This window comes from Antedon mediterranea, chromosome 4 (genome assembly GCF_964355755.1).
Source record: "Antedon mediterranea chromosome 4, ecAntMedi1.1, whole genome shotgun sequence".
Classification (NCBI taxonomy): Eukaryota; Metazoa; Echinodermata; class Crinoidea; order Comatulida; family Antedonidae; genus Antedon; species Antedon mediterranea.
Genome location: NC_092673.1, coordinates 14722351 through 14741593, shown reverse-complemented (window position 1 = coordinate 14741593; position 19243 = coordinate 14722351).

The window sequence follows — 19243 nt, the reverse complement described above, 5'->3', positions numbered from 1 at the left end:
TAAGTTTATGTTTGACTGTTTTATCTTTAGCTTTATCCTCATTTTCGTCAAACAAATTATTCATTTCTGTTCCATTCATATCATCTAAACACTTAGTTTTATTTACTCTGTTGTCATTTACTACTGTTTTCAACAATTGTACATTAGTTTCTTTAGGCGGCTCTTCTATCGGCTTAAAGTTACTATCTTTCCCTAACAATATCATTTCGTCTTGTATTCTAACATCATTTTCTATTCTGGCTTGCTCCCTAGTTAGGACGAACATTTCTTTAGCCATTGTTTCCCCACAATTCTGGTCCAAATCATGACCCAATAACATGTCCCTCTGTAATCCTTCGATTACGGCTACAATCACTTTTCCTGTCATTATCTTACTTTCTATAGCTACCTCAGCTAAGGGGACGGTAATATCGCCTCCTATACCTCTTAACGTAACCCATTTTCCTGGCAAGTAACATTTGTTTGGCACTAGACTTTCCTTAACAGCTGACTGGGTACATCCCGAGTCTCTTAGCATAGTTATATCCAGTCCTTCTAATTTTCCTGGTATTGTACACTTCTCCATTTTATTTTCTACACTATCCATAACTACTTGGGGTCTATCGGATTTTATTTCTTCACATCTTAAGCCATCTTTCACATTCGGGCCCTTCTTAGTGTCACTAGTCTTTCCTTTTGCTACCATCTTAGGACAATCCCCTATTTTATGTCCCTTCTCCTTACAATTGAAGCATAGGCCATTAATCCATTCATTTGAAGGTTCTCTCTGTTGGAAATTTCTACCATAGTTATGGAATTTGCCTCCCCTTCCGCGATACCTATTGTATCCTTGCTGCCTAGCTCCAGGGTTATTCTGAGTCGTACTATTCTTGGGTTTACTGTTTTCTTGGCCCTTATAATACGTAGGCTTATTTTCAGAATTTACGGCATTCCAATAGCCACGGCCACCTCTATTAGCTATATAATCATCGGCTATCCTAGCCATATCATAGCTCTTATTTACTTGTTTATCTCTAAGATAAAGCCTCAGATCTTCAGGCATTTTATCAAGTGCCTGTTCCATTATAATCATTTCAATAATGCCTGCAGCATCATCTTCTTTTACATTAGCACATTTCATCCAACATTTTAAATAATGGGAGAGCTCATTCAGCCATTCTCTGATGGACATATCTTTAACTCTGTTTGAATTTCTAAATTTAAGTCTGTAGGTCTCTGCGGACACATCATACTTTTCTAAGATTGCCTTCTTTAAGGTATCATAATCTACACATTCTTTTACGGTTAAGGATGCATATGCTGTCCTAGCTTTACCAGACAGTTCAGGTGCTAACCTAGCGGACCACGTATTCTTATCCCAACCTGTGGCTTCTGCCAAGTGTTCAAATGTTCTAAAATATATATCAATATCATCTGATTCCTTCAAAGTAGGAACCTTTACCTTCATTTCATCTACTATATTCCTAGCATTATTGTAGCTAGACCTATTTTCTAATTCCATCATTTTCACTCTTTCTTGTGATTCAATTTTTCTTTGCTCTATATCTATTTTCTTTTTCTCTATATCTGCTTCTAATCTTAATTGGTCTTGTTGGTATTGTAATTCTAACTTTTTGTTTTCGGCCTCGGCCTCGAACTTCATTCGAAAATATTCGAGCATCATATCTTTAGGCATACCGCCGGGTCACATTTCGGGCAAATCAATATCCCTAGCCATGTTATCATACATTTCATTGACTTGGTCAACCTCTTCTTGGTCAACCATCTCTTCCCTAGTATCTTTTTCTGACATAGTCTTATCTATATTTTTACCCGATCTTAAAGTTGTCATGCTAATAACAATTTTACTAATGAAATATGTAAACTTATGTATACAAAATATGTTATAAAAGTATTTGTATTACCTTGATTAATATGAAATCCACATAAATTCTTAAATGCAATACAATATAAGACATTAATTTACTTCAAAGTCACAAACAACGTTCCAAGTTCGCTCCGTACAAAAATTTACTTTCGAAATAAAAAATAGTTTACAAAGTCAGCTTTGCAAATCTTCTCCAACTTTACTGGGCTTCCTTCTGTTACTTCAGTCTTCTTCTTTCAGACCTCGGTGAATATACGAGATTTGTCCAAAAGGTGCGACCCTGGACGTTGAGATGCGTCGGCATGAGGGTGTCGCTGAAAATGCTAGTCTCGGCCTTAGGCCCAACAGGATACGACGAAAGACCTCACTTACGCTACGTGGTGTTTGTCGGCTGCACGGTTTCCGTCAAACGTACGCGTCATCACGACAAAGGTTACGACAGGTGGCTGCGAAAGTACGATGGAACCAACAGGGCCAAGTGCATGGTGAGACACATGAACTTGACGTCCGTCAGCGATCGCTGGAAGACGACCGAACCGTTCGATCTGAGCGAGGTGGACGATTCGTACCTTCTCACGACCAACATCACGCCGTATTTCGAAGTCGTAGAATTCTCGCCCAAACCTCGACTGAGCAAGCCGGGCCTGGCCAGGTTAATTGCTTCCACCAACCAACCTACGCAAGTGACCGGAATAAGGTTCGCGATGGACGTCAGAGACGGCGCGTTGGACAAAGTCGACGCGTTACCTTTCGAACGTTTGACGAACCTGACCAGGATAGAGATACACGATTCCGAAATTTCCGACGCTTTCTTCGACGAACTCATGAACTCGAACGAAAACTTGAGGTTGGTCAAGCTGACGGGGTGCACGAAACTGTCATTCGACGACGTCGTCGTCCGCAAAAAAAGAACACGCTGGACTCTCCACATCGAGAACATGGATTTCGAATCACGGAAGCTGGTGGCCGCCGTGGAACCTCATCAGTCGATATTTCATTTCTCTTCGCTTCAGATCGATACATGTCGCTATGACCGCAGCGTCATGCTGAAGTTGATGCTTCTGCACGGATGGTTACGTGGTTACGGGTGAGCGAATACGACATAGAGATAGACGAGTTTGTCGACCTCAGAAATTATCTATGAAAACACCCAACGAAAGAAAAGCTAAACAAAAAAAAAAAAATGTAATTGCATGCTATGATTTTAGTCTATTAATATTATTAGACTTATATAAAATAAATAAATGAATAAAAATCAAAGAAACTTTGGCTCGTTTTTGTTGTTGTATTAATTTCTGTTTATTTATTTTTTTTTTTTCGAAAAATATTAATTACTAACATAATCTTTAAAATTCATATGCACACATTATATATATATATATATATATATATATATACACGCAGGCACCCACTCACACCACACCCACACGAACACACCCTGCACACACAAACACACCCACACACACACGTAAAAAAAAAAAATTCACACGATGGAGAGTACCATATCGGAACTTGAATTACGGATTTTGTTGGATTCGTGTCGAGGGGGCATGCGCTGTTGCATCGACTGTTCTCTCCTTGCAGGAGCCGTGCACTTCTCTCGCGGCATTCGGTGCAATTGCGAGATAGCCGGATTAGGAATCCCAAACGACCATTCTTCGTTCCAGAGGTCCGATCTCCATCCCACCGTGGCGTTGATAGCTTGCCGCATGTCGTCTTTCTGCAGGTCGATCGTCGACGACAAGAAACATGCTGACGGAGTGGTGTTCGTCGACGTCAGACACATAGACTGGTTAACTGTGATACTCATCGGCATGTCGAAAAACATTACGGCGTTGGTGGACCTGAAGGAGAAAACGTTGAGCATCAGACCTTGCAGGATAGAAGAAGACGACAAAGAGGATCTCGCTCGCCTTAAAGCCGAAAGGTGTACCTTAGCGATGAAATACGTCAGGAGAAAGAAGAACGCAAAGAAGAACGCAAAGAAGGAGTTGAAGAGGCTGCGATGAAGATAAAGAGGTTCGCGGTCGGCTACGTGGTTACGGACGTCAAACTCGAGGCCCGGGACGAAGAGTACGACGTGACTCCCGACGTGGTGAAACGATGGAATCTCGAGAAGCTCCCGGTTCGTTGGAAGCACGTGAAGGGACGCGAGAACGGCAAAGGCGTGCATTCCCCGGACGGCATCGGCACCGTCCGGAAATGGTGGAGAGATCGCACGTACCCCGGATCCAACACGGAGAACGGCGGGGCCGTCGCCGTCCTGTTGGAGATCGAGGACGAGAACTTTCTCAACAGCCCATTCTCTCGGAATCTGAACTGCCTGTCTCTCAGCTACAGGCGAGCCGATCACACAAAGTGCGTAGAAGTTTCTCTGGTCGAGACAGGCCAGAGGAAAGGAACGGTGGCCGTTTACTGCGATGACGAAGAAACGGCGCTTAGAGTTGCCAGAGAGAGATTCGGGTATAAGCGTGGAGCAGAAAACGGGCCTGCGGAGAACGTGATGGCGTCTGACGAGAACATTCTGCAAGAGGTGGAGACGATCAAAAAACTTGCAAGCACCGTTTCGCAGGACGATCTCAACACCATACTGTGTATGCTCAAGAGCAAGGACGAGTGCAACAAACAGAAGCTAGACACGTTCAAAGAAAAGTTGGATCTCTGGAGGGTTCAGTTCGGAGATTTCATTCTGAACGTACACAAGATCGCGCAGGACAAACAGGGGCCGGAGTACAAGAAAAGGATGAGCGACTTCGAAGAGTTCACCGAAAAGTTGACGGCCCCGAACGAAAACGAGCACGTGGAAGTGGACGTGGCGGCTACGTTCAGGGCCGCCAACGAACTCGTCGACGACGCCACGTCGGACAGGGCTTTCAAGAACCAAATAAGCAATCTTTTAAAGCAGCGATTTCCGAAGCCTCCTCGATGGAACAGATACTGGACGTTCACAGAAACTTGCTGGCGAAAACCAACGAGAACGCTGTCAGCGTTTGCAAAGATTACTTCAAAAGCGTCGAAGAGCGACTCGGCGAAAACGAGCGAGGTCGTTCGAGGAAGAGAAGACACAGCCGCATAAGCGGCGAACGACGAAGGGACTCTTCCCTCTCTCCCCGGAAAGGAGGCAGATATTACGGTTCCGACAACAAAAGAGAACACGAAACGGAGCAAAGGGATGAGCGTCCCTACAAGAGACAGAAAGCCGACGAGAGTAGCACTCTCGAGAAACTCGCCGATCTTTTGGAAAGCCGAGCCGCCTCCGCCAAGGACCTCAATCGACAACATCTTGCTCCTCGATCCCCAACGCCGATGCATTCGAAAACGACGACGGTAGACGCAGGCTACTCTGTCCCAGAAAATTATTACAACTACAACTACTGGGAGGCACGCAAAGAAAATAACCGCTATCGAAAACAATTTCGTCCCCGAAAATGATTAATTTTTTTTTGCAAAAATAAAAAAAATAAATAAACTATTTTTCGTTTTTTGTTTTTTTTTTCACCCCGCCATTTTATTGGGTTTTTCTCCCCCAAAAAAACAAACACTTATCGTGGTCTCCGGTTGTAGTTGACGCTGAACCAGGTCTTCTTCCCTCGCACGGCGTTCTCAAAATTTTCGAACCAACTCGGAACGATCTCCGCAGACGGATCGAGTGCCGGCGGAATCGGTCCGTGGCGATCGCTGCCACTTCTCGAGAGTACGTCTCTGTTTGAGGCGGTCATGAGAGTGACCACGTCGCCGGTGGCAGCAGCTGCGGCAGCATCCTCTTTCTGCGATCTCAAACTCGTCAGAGACACCTTCAGTTTGTCCACGCATTCGACGTAACGATCGGTGGCTCTTGAAACCGTACGATCGACGTCTTCTTCTACAAAGTCGTCTACCCTGTAGTTTTCCGAAAAGTATCTGTACACGCAACTTTCCATTTGCATTTGCATTTGCAACAAAAACAAAAAAAAAACAAAATGGAGAACCAAAAAAAAAGATACAAATAAGAAATACGATAACAATATTAGCCTTAAAAACCACCCCTAAAAAAAAAAACCAAAAAAAAACCTCCCAACAACAACATTACCTCACACTATTATGACTCTGAGGGTTCAGTTAAATCGATTGCCTTTTCCTGAAAGCAGTGGGCAGAATGCCACTCCCACAGACACCGGGTTCGCCCGCTTTCAAGAGTTGAGTCGCAAACATGCAAAAACGCTTGAGAAACTGCGGACCAGCAAAGACGAGAACGGCAGGTTGCACAAGGTCGTCGAAGACCTCCGGAACGAGCTCGAGAAAGCGATCGAAGAACGTGACGGCCTTCGTGACCACCTCGAGCGATGCCCCGGGGCTGGCAGTCGATCCGCTTCCAAAGACGAGCCTACCGACTTGGAAATATTGGCCGAAACGTACGCGTCGATAGTGAGCGTGGACTTGAGCGAGTTGAGAAACAAACGCACGATCAACGGGATCGAAAGCTATTACGGCGTCGCTATATGGTTCAAGCAACTGCTCGACGACACCTTCCATTATCTGGACCAAAAACTCAACAAGAGTCTCGGTATGGATAAAAACGAGTTTGTTTCGATGCTGGTGTCAAACGGACTGGCCGGCGATCTTTGTCAAATGATGAGACAGTTTCAGATTTACACGTTGAACAAGAACAAACTCACAACTTCTGTCAATCACAAACGCATCTCCAAGAATCTTTCTCAAGAGTATCAAAAGTTCGTCAGGGTGATCGTCGAACAGATCACGTTGCAAGCAGCCGCCGCCGCAGTCGACACCCGGCAGACGTCGGCGTAGGAAAACACGTCAAAGTAAGTCGTCTCCGTCACGACGTCGAACGACTTCTCCTCCATTTCCCTAGTCGGACCGTACGCCACCAGACGCGAATCCGGATCGAAGCTGCCGCTTTGGGGAAACTTTACGAAAGGCGGTATGGAGAGCGGAGCCATCAACGACGCCTCTTTGCACGAAGCTTCCATGATCTCGGGCGGCAAGTGTTCGCCGCCGCCGCCGCCGCCGCCGCATCGTACGGTATTGTCGCTCGTCCAGTAGACGATCCCGGTCGAAGAATCTCGGCTGGTACGACCGTCGCCGAGGAACAGCTCGTCGTTGATGGGATCGTAAAGACCTACCTCGGAACCCTGATGAACGCACGGCCGCCACCTTTGAAACAACTGCTTGAATCCGGGGTAGCGATCGGCGTCGAGCAGCAGCCCCAACGTCAGCAGTAACCGAATTTCCGGACGCACCAGCATCATCGACGGAACGGAACGTATCAGACGTAACATTCTGTGTTCGTTGCTTGAGCGTGGGACTTTCTTCTTCCTGTCGGTAACCGTTATCCTCGAGTTCAGAAACGTTGCCCTTTGAAAGAAGGTGTCGCGTACGTCTTCGTCGCAAAACAACGGTTTCGTCTCCCACAACGGAAACAGACAAGTGCTCGTCGCTATCGTTCCTTGACCGAAAGCAGCGGTGGCAAGAAGTAACCTTCGTTCCTCACCGGCCACTTCGATCCGAGTGCGATGACGGCGTTTCGATTCGATCACGCTCAAAGCTATCGTCTTGCCGTTGTCGTACAGATGTCTGTCGTACGAAAAGTGGCCGTCGTGAATTCTGACGCCGAAGTTCTTTCTTCCGTCCTCCAGTTCGACTGCGATCGCTGCTCGTCTGATTTCCGTCGGGATGGACGTTCTGAACCACAGTTGAAAGTGGAATTTGTTCTGCGCTATCTTACGAAACAACACTGTGCTCGTGGTCGACTTTGAAGAACCTCTGTAGTCGGATGCGATCAAGTATGCCACTTTGGGTGGATGAGGAGACTGGAGACTGAGAGAGAACATAACTATACCTTTATGTTGTTTGTGTGTTTCTTTTCTTTTTTTTTTTTTTTGTACAATTTTTACTTTGAATAATTAAAAAAAATAATATATATATATATATATATATATATATATATATATATATATATATATATATATATATATCCAAATCTACGAATAAAAGGCTTAGCCATCGTTTATGAAGCCACGATGTAGTTGTAATAGTGTAATTTTTTTTTTTGTACAAAAAATTCCAGTTCATTCGTCAGAATGCTGCTGGAAGACAAAGAGCGTTTGCACTTACACCGTGTTCTACTCGCGGAATCGTTAGAACCTTTACCGGTGCTGAAGGGTCTGGTGAAAAGGCGGGTGTATAGATTGATACAAGCCGAAGAAATTCTCTCTATAGGCAGTAGGCAAAGAGTGGTTACCTTTATCCTTAAAGACATAGAAAAACATGGCGAGCATGCATACCAGGCGTTTGTCGGATCACTTCGAGACGCAGGCTACAAACACATCGTCTCTCTGTTCTGAAGGGCACGGAAGAAAGTTGACTATAACAGAAGCAACCGAATGAATGGTTGTCGTCTGAGAAAAAAAAACGCATATTCAAGAACGTCGTGCTTCTTCTCTTAAACCGAATCCCTATAATGATTTGGACTATGTTATATGAAATATAGTTTACAGGCCCCACGAATAGGAAACAACATTTCGTAGCCGAGTTTTTGTGGGTTTTTTTTTCTCTCGTATATTTCTTTATTAAGTTTCTTCCACTAAAAAAAAAAATAACAAACAAAAACAAAAAACAAACAACAAACAGTATTCCTAATAAAAAAAAATATCAATGATATGGAACTTTAGACTTATAGTTAACGTCTTGATGTCTGCGTTTCGAATTGTTGGTAGTTTGGAAATTTATTAATTCTAAAAGTGCAGCCGGTAGCCTCGTAAAACAGTTTTTTGTAAAGCTCTTTGTCGAACTTGCACTCTACTAAATTTAAGGTGACAACTTCGAAGATCGGTGTCATGAATTTGACCATGCCGGCCTCTTCGACGACCATATCGATCAGGTTCAATTGCCTCAGTGCCGCTGCAACGTTTCAACGTTATCGCACTCATGCTCGGGTGGTGCGACATGACAACGGCAAGAAAATTTTTCTCCGCAACCGAATCTATCAGAAACAACGTCGTCAAAGAGTCCCAGCACACCAACCGCAGACCCTCGAGCATGCCGCATAGTTCCTCGTCGTAGCAGTCGAACGAAAGTTCTAGGGAGGTTTCGTTCGAGGATTCGGCGAAATGGTCGACGGCCGCCTGAAAACTGATCAAGTTGACACGGTGCATGCACACCGTGTCTCTTCTTCCCGCTTTGTAGGGGCGAACCTTCAACCGCTCGGTTTCTTTCCACACGGACGAGACCGAGGTCAGGTTGAAGTAACGACCGACATCGGGAGCGTTGCTGCGCCCGTCGTACGTAATCAACAGCACACCGTTCTTTGCTCGATTGTCCTCCGTCACTTTGCAGTCGGTCAGTACCACGTAGAAGGTGTATTGCGTGACACGCTCATCCGGAAGCAGGGTTTCGCGGACGTCGTCCAAGTGAACGTTCATGTTTCTCAAATGTATCGACGAATATCGTATGCCGTCTTCCGGGACGAGTTGCTCGGGGACGGGTGGAAAACGTCGCCGGTGCAAGAGTCCAATTCCAAATACTTTAGGGAAACCACAATCCCTTCCAAGATGCAACGCAATGTCCTCTTTCTAAAATGCACGTTCTTCAGCACAAGGTTGGCCAAGTAAAATTGCGGCGAGGTCAGCTGCGGATCGAGAAGAAACTTTCGGTGAACGCACATCAGCACGTTTCCGGGTCGGTGGATAGAAAACTCGTCCGCCGTAAACCGACGTGGACGTCTGCACAATCCGACGACCGCCTCGGTGGCAACGATTTCCAAGTCGCCCGACAGTTTCTCAAGGAAGGGACTCGAATTGGCCCACTGTAACTTCGACGTGTTGTCCAAGAACGAGAAAATGTGCAGCAGCAATTCGGTTGGCAGTTCAAACAAACGGCAACGAACGATCTTCTTCGCTTCGTTATTTTGTCTGCAACGTTTCGCTCGTTTTTTTTTTAGTCCTCCTGCCATTCTCATGCGCTTGTTATTCGGCCAGACTCTATCCATTCTATAGATGTGTCAGAACCTGAAAATCCCACTATATATGCCGGGGTTGAAGAAAAACACACACATGCACACATCGGAGGGGGCTATTATTGTGGAAAATAGGTTGGTTATAAAAAGAGAACAAAACTGGAAATAATGCTGTGAAGAACAGAAAAGGAAAAACAGAAAATTCAAAGAACAGAATACTTTGAAGAGAGGTTTAAACGAATTTTGTGGATCGAAGGCTACGATGTGCATCGAGACGTTGGCACAGCAGACCATACCACGCACGAAATTTATTATGACAATCAATGGCACATTCCGGAGAATTTGAAAAGTATGGACAGTCATCCAACGATAGCACACCCGAATTTGTTGGGAAAACCGATATTGAAAATGATGATCGCATATCTACTCCAGGGAGCGTATATAGAATTCACATACACTGGTCGACGTAGGCCTACGTATTTCATCGATGAATTGGACGAGTATCTGCAAGGAATCCGGTTGCAATACGTCAAAGGCGTAGTGGTAAAGTTTTACGATTTCACAAAGACAGGAAAAAGGGAAGTCTTGACAACGTTCTATCGTAACGTACCGGATGGTATGGAACGTGCGATGACCAGAAAACACACTATCCTACCGAAAACTCTGTCGGATGTCGTAGAGAACTTTTATGTTCCACAGGGACTCTCTCCCCTTCCAAAGTCGTTTATAGCAGGCACGCAGATGGCTATGCAAAAGGAATATAGATTTGTCATGAAGAAATTACATCCCGACATGACAACGGAGCTCGTACAAGAATATTCTACGTTCACACCATCTAACATTCCGGACGACATTCGAATTTCCGAAAGGTTCCTTCTAAAGAAGAGTGAAGAAGCTGACAAAGACGATGAAACGAAGACATTTGTAATATTTCAAAGTCATCATGATTGACAAAAATTTATAGAATGCATTTGGTTTTTCTTTTTTCTTTTATTAATTGTTTTCTTGAATAAATATCACTGATTACAGAATATTTTGTTTTTATTTTATATTTCTTTTTTTTTTTTGGTCCGATTACATTTCTCGTAATAATATTCATTATAAACATATGTTTTTCATTTTATTTTAATTTTTTTGCATAATAAATCGGTTTCTTTGACCGTTTCAAGAAACATCTCAACGGGTTCCAACATGCCTGGCTCGCGGACGTACTCGCAGTCGAACCAACCATAGCCGGATGCCTCGTGCAATAGTTTTGCGAAAAGACGTTCGTCGAACACGCACATTTCTAAATTTAACCTGACGACGTCGACGAACGGTGTCATGAATTTGACCATGCCGGCCTCGTCGACGACCATATCGATCAGGTTCAATTGCCTCAGTGCCGTGTTGGGATGCGTGTCCACCTCGCCGAAAGGATCGCCGCAGGAACTTTTTTACGTTATCGAGTTTATGTTCGTGTGGTGCGACATGACAACGCCAAGAAAGTCTTCCTCCGCCACCGAATATATCAGAAACAACGTCGTCAAAGATTCCCAGCACACCAACCGCATACCCACGAGCATGCCGAATCGTTCCTCAAGGCAGCTGTCGAACGAAAGTTCTAGGGAGGTTTCGTTCGAGGATTCGGCGAAATGGTCTACGGCCGCCTGAAAACTGATCAAGTTGACACGGTGCATGCACACCGTGTCTCTTCCTCCCGCTTTGTAGGGGCGAACCTTCAACCGCTCGGTTTCTTTCCACACGGACGAGACCGCGGTAAGGTTGAAGTAACGACCGACATCGGACGGGTGGCTGCGTCCGTCGTACGTAATAAACAGCACACCGTTCTGTTCGTGATCTTTCTCCGTCACTTTGCAGTCGGTCAGTACCACGTAGAAGGTGTATTGGGTGACACGCTCATCCGGAAGCAGGGTTTCAAGAACGTCGTCCAAGTGCACGTTCATGTTTTTCAAATGTATCGACGAATATCGTATGCCGTCTTCCGGGACGAGTTGTTCGGGGGAAGGGTGGAAAACGTCGCCGGTGCACGAGTCCAATTCCAAATACTCTAAGTTAACAACAATCCCTTCCAAGATGCGACGCAATGTCCCCTTTCTAAAATGCACGTTCTTCAGCACAAGGTTGGCCAAGTGAAACTGCAGCGAGATCTGAGGCAGTTCGAGAAACGGTTTGAACTTTCGGTGAACGCACATCTTCACGTTTCCGGGTCGGTAGATAGAAAACTCGTCCGCCGCACCACCACGTTCACGTGTGCACAATTCGACGGTCGCCTCGGTGGCGGCGATTTCCAAGTCGCCCGACAGTTTCTCCAGGAAGGGACTCGAATCGGCGAACTGTAACTTCGACGTGTTGTCCAAGAACGAGAAAATGTGCAGCAGCAATTCGGTTGGCAGTTCAAACAAACGGCAACGATCGATCTTCGTCGCTTCGTTCGTTTTTCTGCAACGTTTCGCTCGTTTTTTTTGTAGTCCTCCTGCCATTCTTGGATGCTTGTTATTCGGCCAGACTCTATACATTCTACAGATTTAAATCCTACTATATAATGCCGTGGGGTTGAGAGAACGTAACCAACTTGAGGAAGGTCCAGCGTTGTTCGTGCTTTCCTCGCATATTATACATTTTTTTTTTTTTTTTTTTTTTTGTTATCATGTTTTGGTATAGAAGAAGTACAGGAGGCTCACGACCGACGAAAGGAACGGCATCAAGGTCGACAACCTCTTCGGCAACCTCCCCTCGTCCGTGGGCGACCTGGACGCTCAGTGCGCGGTCGGGGTTCACGGATGCGCTTGGCACAGTTACTCCGAAGACGAAGACGGCAACGTCGAAAGCTTGACGTACGACGAGCAGATCCACTTGGAACGACAGAACGTTCACCCGGTGCGACTGTCGGTGTTGTGCGTAGTTCTCAGGTGGGACGTGAACGGTCAAATAATTTCGGCGATGCTGTCCGACGGAAAGAGACTGCACGGCGAAAATGCAGAGATCGACACGCTGTCGGAAATCGCAAAGTCGATCGAATCTGCCGACGTGTTCGTGTATCACGGTGGTCGGGTCAAGGACAGCATCGTCGCCAGATGTCGGGTGTGCGAGGTAACCCTTGCCGTTGACGGGTTCCCCGTGTGCTTGGACACTTCGAAACACGTACGGTCGCCGGCGGGCGGCGACAACGACTCCGTCTACGATTACGTCGGTTACGAATCTTGTCACGAGCTAGCGGCGAGCTTGTCGGCGAAAAAGCTAGACGACGACGTTTGCGTGCTGGAACGCTACGTGTCGGAGGTGGAAGCGAAAAAATTGGTCGAAATCGAGACGAACTTGTCCAGAATAGTGGGAAAGTTCTCCAACGGATCGTCGACCGGCGTCCTTTCGTCGGTGCTGTGCAGAGAAGCGCAGCGTCAGCGTGTGGTGTTTCCGAGGAGCAATGCGGACCCGAAGCCCAAAGGAAGCGTCAACGAAGACGAAACGTGCAGAGGTGGCCTGGTGCTGGACACCGTGTCCGGCATTCACAGAGACGTCGACGTGTACGACTTTCAGTCTTGCTATCCGAGGTTCATCATCGACAAAAACGTGGACGAGTCGACGGCTCTCGAAGACGGCTCTTTCGTCGACGCCGAAGTACGAGAAGGTCTGCTTCCGTCCGTCATGAAAAGACTGGTGTCGGCCAGAGAAGGAAAAAACATCACTCCCCAGAACTCCGCCGCGTACAAACAAGCGGCCAATGCATGCGTCGGATGTCTGTGCACGTCTGGCAAGAAAAGCCTTTACAACCACGTGACGGAAAAGTGCAGGGAACAACTGAACGCGCTAAAAAATTGCGCCGAAGAAAACGGTGCTCGGGTGCTGTACGGCGACACCGACTCGCTGTTTTTGGACATAGTTCCAGGCGGGAGACAGGAGCTGGAAGAGCAATTCACCCGAGTCTTGGGCGAAGGAAGCTTTCAAAGGTTCAAACACAGGGAGACGCTTCGCGGCTTGCTGCTGACGGACAAGAAGAACAGGTATGCGTGTCTCCATGCCGACGGGAGGGTGAGCACCACAGGGATGACGAGGCCCGGCGTCGAAAGATTCGTGTCTCGACTGGAACAGGTCATGATCGACATAGCCCTGAGGATCGGAGACAGCAATACGGCGGTAGACTGTTGCGTAAAAGAATTTTGTCGAGTCGTCGACGAACTGAAGGACGACGAAGCGATCGAGGTCCGGGACGTCGTTCGAAAGGGCAAACATGAGACGAACTCTCACAGATTCAAAAAGATTTGCGCCGCCCTCGGATGCTACAGACAGACGCCTTACCACCTGAAACACGGAGGCGTTTTCTATCATCCGCTGTCGCATTCGTGCATCCATCCGACTGTGGAAGTCGAGCACTTGATCCGAGAGCTGAAAAAATTTTGCCAACTCGACAAGAGCAACGTTTTGAGCGTAATCATTTGGAACGCGGAAGCAGGGGACTGCCGAACGAGCATATTGCATCGGTTGAAGGAGATCAAAGATACTTTGGAAAAGATTCCGACGCACCTGCCCCGGAAGGAGCTGCAGCTCTGCGGAGGGTGGAATTTGTTCAGTGGCAGTTGCTGTTCCACGGTGAAGGTGTCGACCGCCGAAGAAGAGCGACAGGTTAGAAAAAACGAACCGGTCTTTCGAAGCGTAGATCCCGAAAACGGGGAGAGGAGATTATTCATCGTAAGATGTACAAACGCTTTGTGTTGCGACGCACACCGATTCTGCGGAAAGGCATGGAACTACACAGCAAAAGATGAAGCGTAAAATAATCCCCCCAAAAAAAAAATAAATAAATAAAAAAATAGTTTTAAGTCTACTTTCGAAAGAAGAAGAAGAAAAAAAAATAAATAAATAAATGGTCGAAGGAAATAAAAACACAAAAAACCAAAAATATTGTTTAACAGTTTTTTTTTGTATTCTTTTGTTTGTCAATTTGTCAAAGTATTGCGCATCCGCAAATCACGGTCACGTCCAGATCTTTTACGCCGAGCAGTAGATTCCCTGAAACAAACGGCGAATCGAGAAATTTGGGTGGTCGTTCGTCGATCTCGTCGTTCATGCATCGTTTCAACCTCTCCCTTCTTATCTTGTTTTCGTCTACGGCGAGATCGTCTTCGACAGGCTCTAGGTGTTCTCCTAGAAAAAGCGAAATCACCTTTTCCTTGCATTTCCTGTCCGTTTCGTGCAACACGGTCGATTCGGTTATGCAAGAAGGCAACGTGGTCCCGGTCGCTCTCAACCGTTTCCAAACGCTTGGCAGGAACACGTCCGAGTCCGTCGTGAAAGCGGTGTGTCTTTCTTTGACCTCGGTGAGTAACCTCAGAGGACGGACGAATTTGGCCGAGACGGAATTGAAATATTTTCCGTACGCCCACCAGTCTCTCAACGGGTTCGTTGCGTCTTCCACGACGTCCTCGACAAATTCGAAGAATTCCACTTCCGCCAACTCGAAATTCAGGATGCTTTCTGTCGTTTGCAATCCTTCGAAAACGAGACGGGAAGATCTATCGGCCAGACCTACCATCAGTCGTTGCGAGGTTTCCAGGGTTAAAAGGGCAGAGAAGAAGTCTGCGTTAAGCCATCCGATCTGTCGTCTGTCGTGCCCGACGAACATCGGAGGCGGGCCCAAATGCACGCCGCTTCTGCCTACGCCACCTTCCGTCTTGGCCAAATTGTCGAGGCAGGTTTCGACTGCGCAAGCGACGTTCTTCGGACACAACGGTAGCGATCTGTTGTACGACAGACACAGATGCCTCAATATTCTCATCAGAAGCTCGAAGTAAGGGTTGTCGGATCCGTAACGCCTTCCGTCGAAGTACCACTGGAACGTTGGAGAGGGGTTGCCGCTTCTCACAAACACGCTCCAATTGTCCAGAGACTGCAGAGTTCGGGAAAGCGTCGTGTAGTCTGTGTAATCTTTGATTCTGGTCAACCAGAGACGACCGGTCAGATAACGCCTTCCGTAATCGTTGCCCTTGTCACCGCCGCTGCCGTCGTCGTCGTAGTCGTCGTAGTCGTACGACTTGAAATGTCTAGGGTCGACTGTCATTATCTTTGACCACCTGACCTGCACGGCAGGTTGAGGCAATCCCAACTTCAACACAGGTCTCTCTTTGAACAAGTCCATAAGAAAGATTCTTGTGAAACATAACAACAACAACAACAACAAAAGAAAAAAAATAAAAAACACATATATGTATATAAATTTCAATTTCCTTTTATTTCAAACGACCATCATTTTCTTAAATTTAGAAGATAAAGTATTTTCACTTTCTGCTTTGCAATCTATCAATCTCTCTATTTTGTCGATCACTTCGCACAAGTCTTTTTTGTTTTTTTCATCCGCATCGCCGTCGTTGCCGCTGTGTTGCTTTTTTTTAAGGCGTAGCACTTTCAGAACCCTTTCCATGTGGAAGACCGGCATTTCAATGTATATGTTTGTGCTCATTCTTGTGTTGTTTTTTTTTTCCCCTTTCTTTTCTTTTTTTCTGTGAATTTTGTAAATATTATTCTTTTCTTGCAAGTCTATTTCTGTATTAATATACTGTAAAATGTTTACTATTTAATCAGTTATAGTTGTTTTTCTAAAATGTTTTTTTTTTTTTGCCCCTGTCTATTTCGAGTCGTTTTTCTCCGTCGGGAAAGAATCGCCAGCTTTTTCGGTATGATTCCTTAGTCCGTTATTACTTGTAAAATAATCTTTCTTCTGGACAGGTTCAGCGACATTTCCAACGTTCTGAAATACCTTGATCGGTCGTCTTCTCATGTACAAAGAAGAGTTTCTAAAGTCCAATTTCTGGATCTTAATGTTTTTCACAGGTAAGTACTCTTCGGGAGAGTCTGACATTACAACAACAAAAAACAAAAAACAAAAAAACACAAAAGTTTTTCACTTTGTGACGTACCGTTTGCGTTTGCAACCGGACCTTTTGCAGCAGATCGGACGGTTCGACGGACTTATCTCCAGCAGCCTTCGATCGTTCAACGGTTCGCCACAATCCAGCTCCTCTGCAATGCACTTTCGGGACAGTTCTGAATCGAATTTGTCGACGTGCCTTAATATCATGTCGAGGAACGTGCGACCGGTTTGCTTGAGAGAAGCGACCGCCTGAAACTGAGTGTTGCAGCAAAGAGAAAGAGAAAACAACTGGAACTTTCTCGTTCGTCCGTCCACGTGGTACGGGATGGTGAACTTGACCGACGGAAACAGATCGTTGCTGTCGACCGTCAAAGATTCCAAAAGCTTAAGACGTTCGACGACATCAGACGGATCGTCCAGCACGCCGTACATCCTACCTGCATGGTTCAGGTTGTTTGTCGAAATGTGCATAGGTACGCTCTTGTACTTTCTCCAAGTTATCGCCTGTTGCAGTTGGTAGTTGAGCGAAGTTTTCGTTCTCACGTTGAAGTTACCCCTCGTCGTGATGTTCGTCGATCCTGTGGAAACGAAATACAGCGCGGTCGATCCTCTTTTCAGAGGCGATTGAAATTCTATCATGTCGTCTTGCAATTTCGTGCCTCTCATGTGGATGGATTGCGCCGTCTCGCGCGTGTCGTACGGATATCGATGCGCGATGTTTTGCGAAGACACCACGTTCACCAGGAAGAAGTTCATCGACGCTCTGTTGCAACTGGATTGAACGGTTGTGTACGTCATGATTGTTCCGGGCCCTTTACTTTCCGGGGCGAGTGTATGGGCGAAATCGGGCGCACCTCCGGTTTTAACACTTCCTGAAAGATGGCACGGATCGTATTTTTCCTCGCCGTCTGTTGCAATCGGGATGGTTTTTTCACACCTTTTTTCAGAACCTGGATCCTCCGGATGCTGTTGTCCACCTTCACCAGCACGTCTCCGTTGGAAGTGCGTCGATGTTCCGAAAACATGGAGGCCAGAGACTGACGTTCCCGGTCGTTGTACGTGGCAAACACGACCGTTTCTGCGAATAACGACAGCAGATAGAGCGCCGATGCGAGGAACGACATCGGCAGATCGGGTGCGTCGACCATGAGCTCCACGTGATCGACGAAGGCGATTTTCGTCGCTTGTCCTTTTTCGTTCTGCAACTGTCGAACTTTCAAGTCTCCCACCACGATGCCCTCTTCTCTGTAGAGTAAGTGAACAAGGTTTTTTGCGGAAAACACCACCGCCAAACTGTCAAACGACTCGACTCTGGTCCTCTGATCGACTTTGTAGACGACGTCATCGACGTAAAACTTTCTCTTCTCCGGAATCGGGTTCAGGTTGTTCCTCAGCCGGTTCGTGAACCGTTCGCCGAGCACGTTCCGGAACCGATCCAACAAGGAAACGGGATCGGACGGCTTCGAGGAGAGAGCTTTGCAGATCCTCGGATCCGAGTTGATGTACGTGTACCAGAACGTCGCCTCCTGTTCCGTCATGCCGCCTCTCAGTTCCACCAGCTGCCGACAAGCGCCAAGAAGAACCTGCATTATGTGCACTTTCTTCTCGGCCGCATCACGAAGTTCGAGATGGTCGCCGCCGACCGCGTTCACGACGAGCATGTCCGAATAGTCGACGTTCCTCAACGGCCGCACAGCTTCGGTGTCGAGCATGGCCGCCACGGTTATCGCAGCCGAGTAGAGATCGGACTTGGGCGACAACATCTTGATCGGCCTGTCCGTCATGACGTGGCTCACGTCTCTGGAAGACGTCGTCACGAGTTTGTAAGGACTTCTTACGCTGCCCATTTTAGGGTCCGCGTCCATGATGTAGATCTCGGTGTCGGGCGGAATGTACTTTGAAACGGCGGAGCCTTTTCGAACTTTTCCGATCCCTCCGAAACTTTTGGAATCTTTTTCCGTCAATTCTATTCCCAGCGATTCGACGTTCCTCTCGCAGAACTCGGCCGAACCTAAATCTATCAGGACGTACAGATCTTTGACTCTGTTGTACGTCACGTTCTTCGTCGTTATGTCGTTGTGCATTATTCCGATGTTCCTCAGGTGATTGATGCCAGCGTTCATGTGGTTGTACAGTCTTCTGACGGACGGCAGCAAGCCGAACTTGAATCTCAGCGTGAACAAGTCGCACCCTTCGTTCGTCGTGCGTATGGTCTGCACCACTCCGTCTGCGATGGTGGCTTGAGTTATGGTCGGCACGTACCGTTTGGAGTTGCAGACCTTGTCGTTTGCGTACGCCAAAATCATTGTCTCTTTGTTGAAAGTGAGGCTCTGACGCCTGTCGAGCAGATCGAATGTTTTGAAACGTCTCTTTTCGACCAAGGACGCTTCGGTTTCGACAGACTTGACCTGCCCGAACGTGCCTTTGTCGTTCACCAAGAACAAGCCTCGTCTGGAGGGTTCGTTTGGCAATTTTGCGTAACTTATCGTCTTTACGATGTCGTTTTGTCTGTCGGCGGCGGCGGCCCTCGGTTTCGGAACCGGAGGAGGGGGCATAA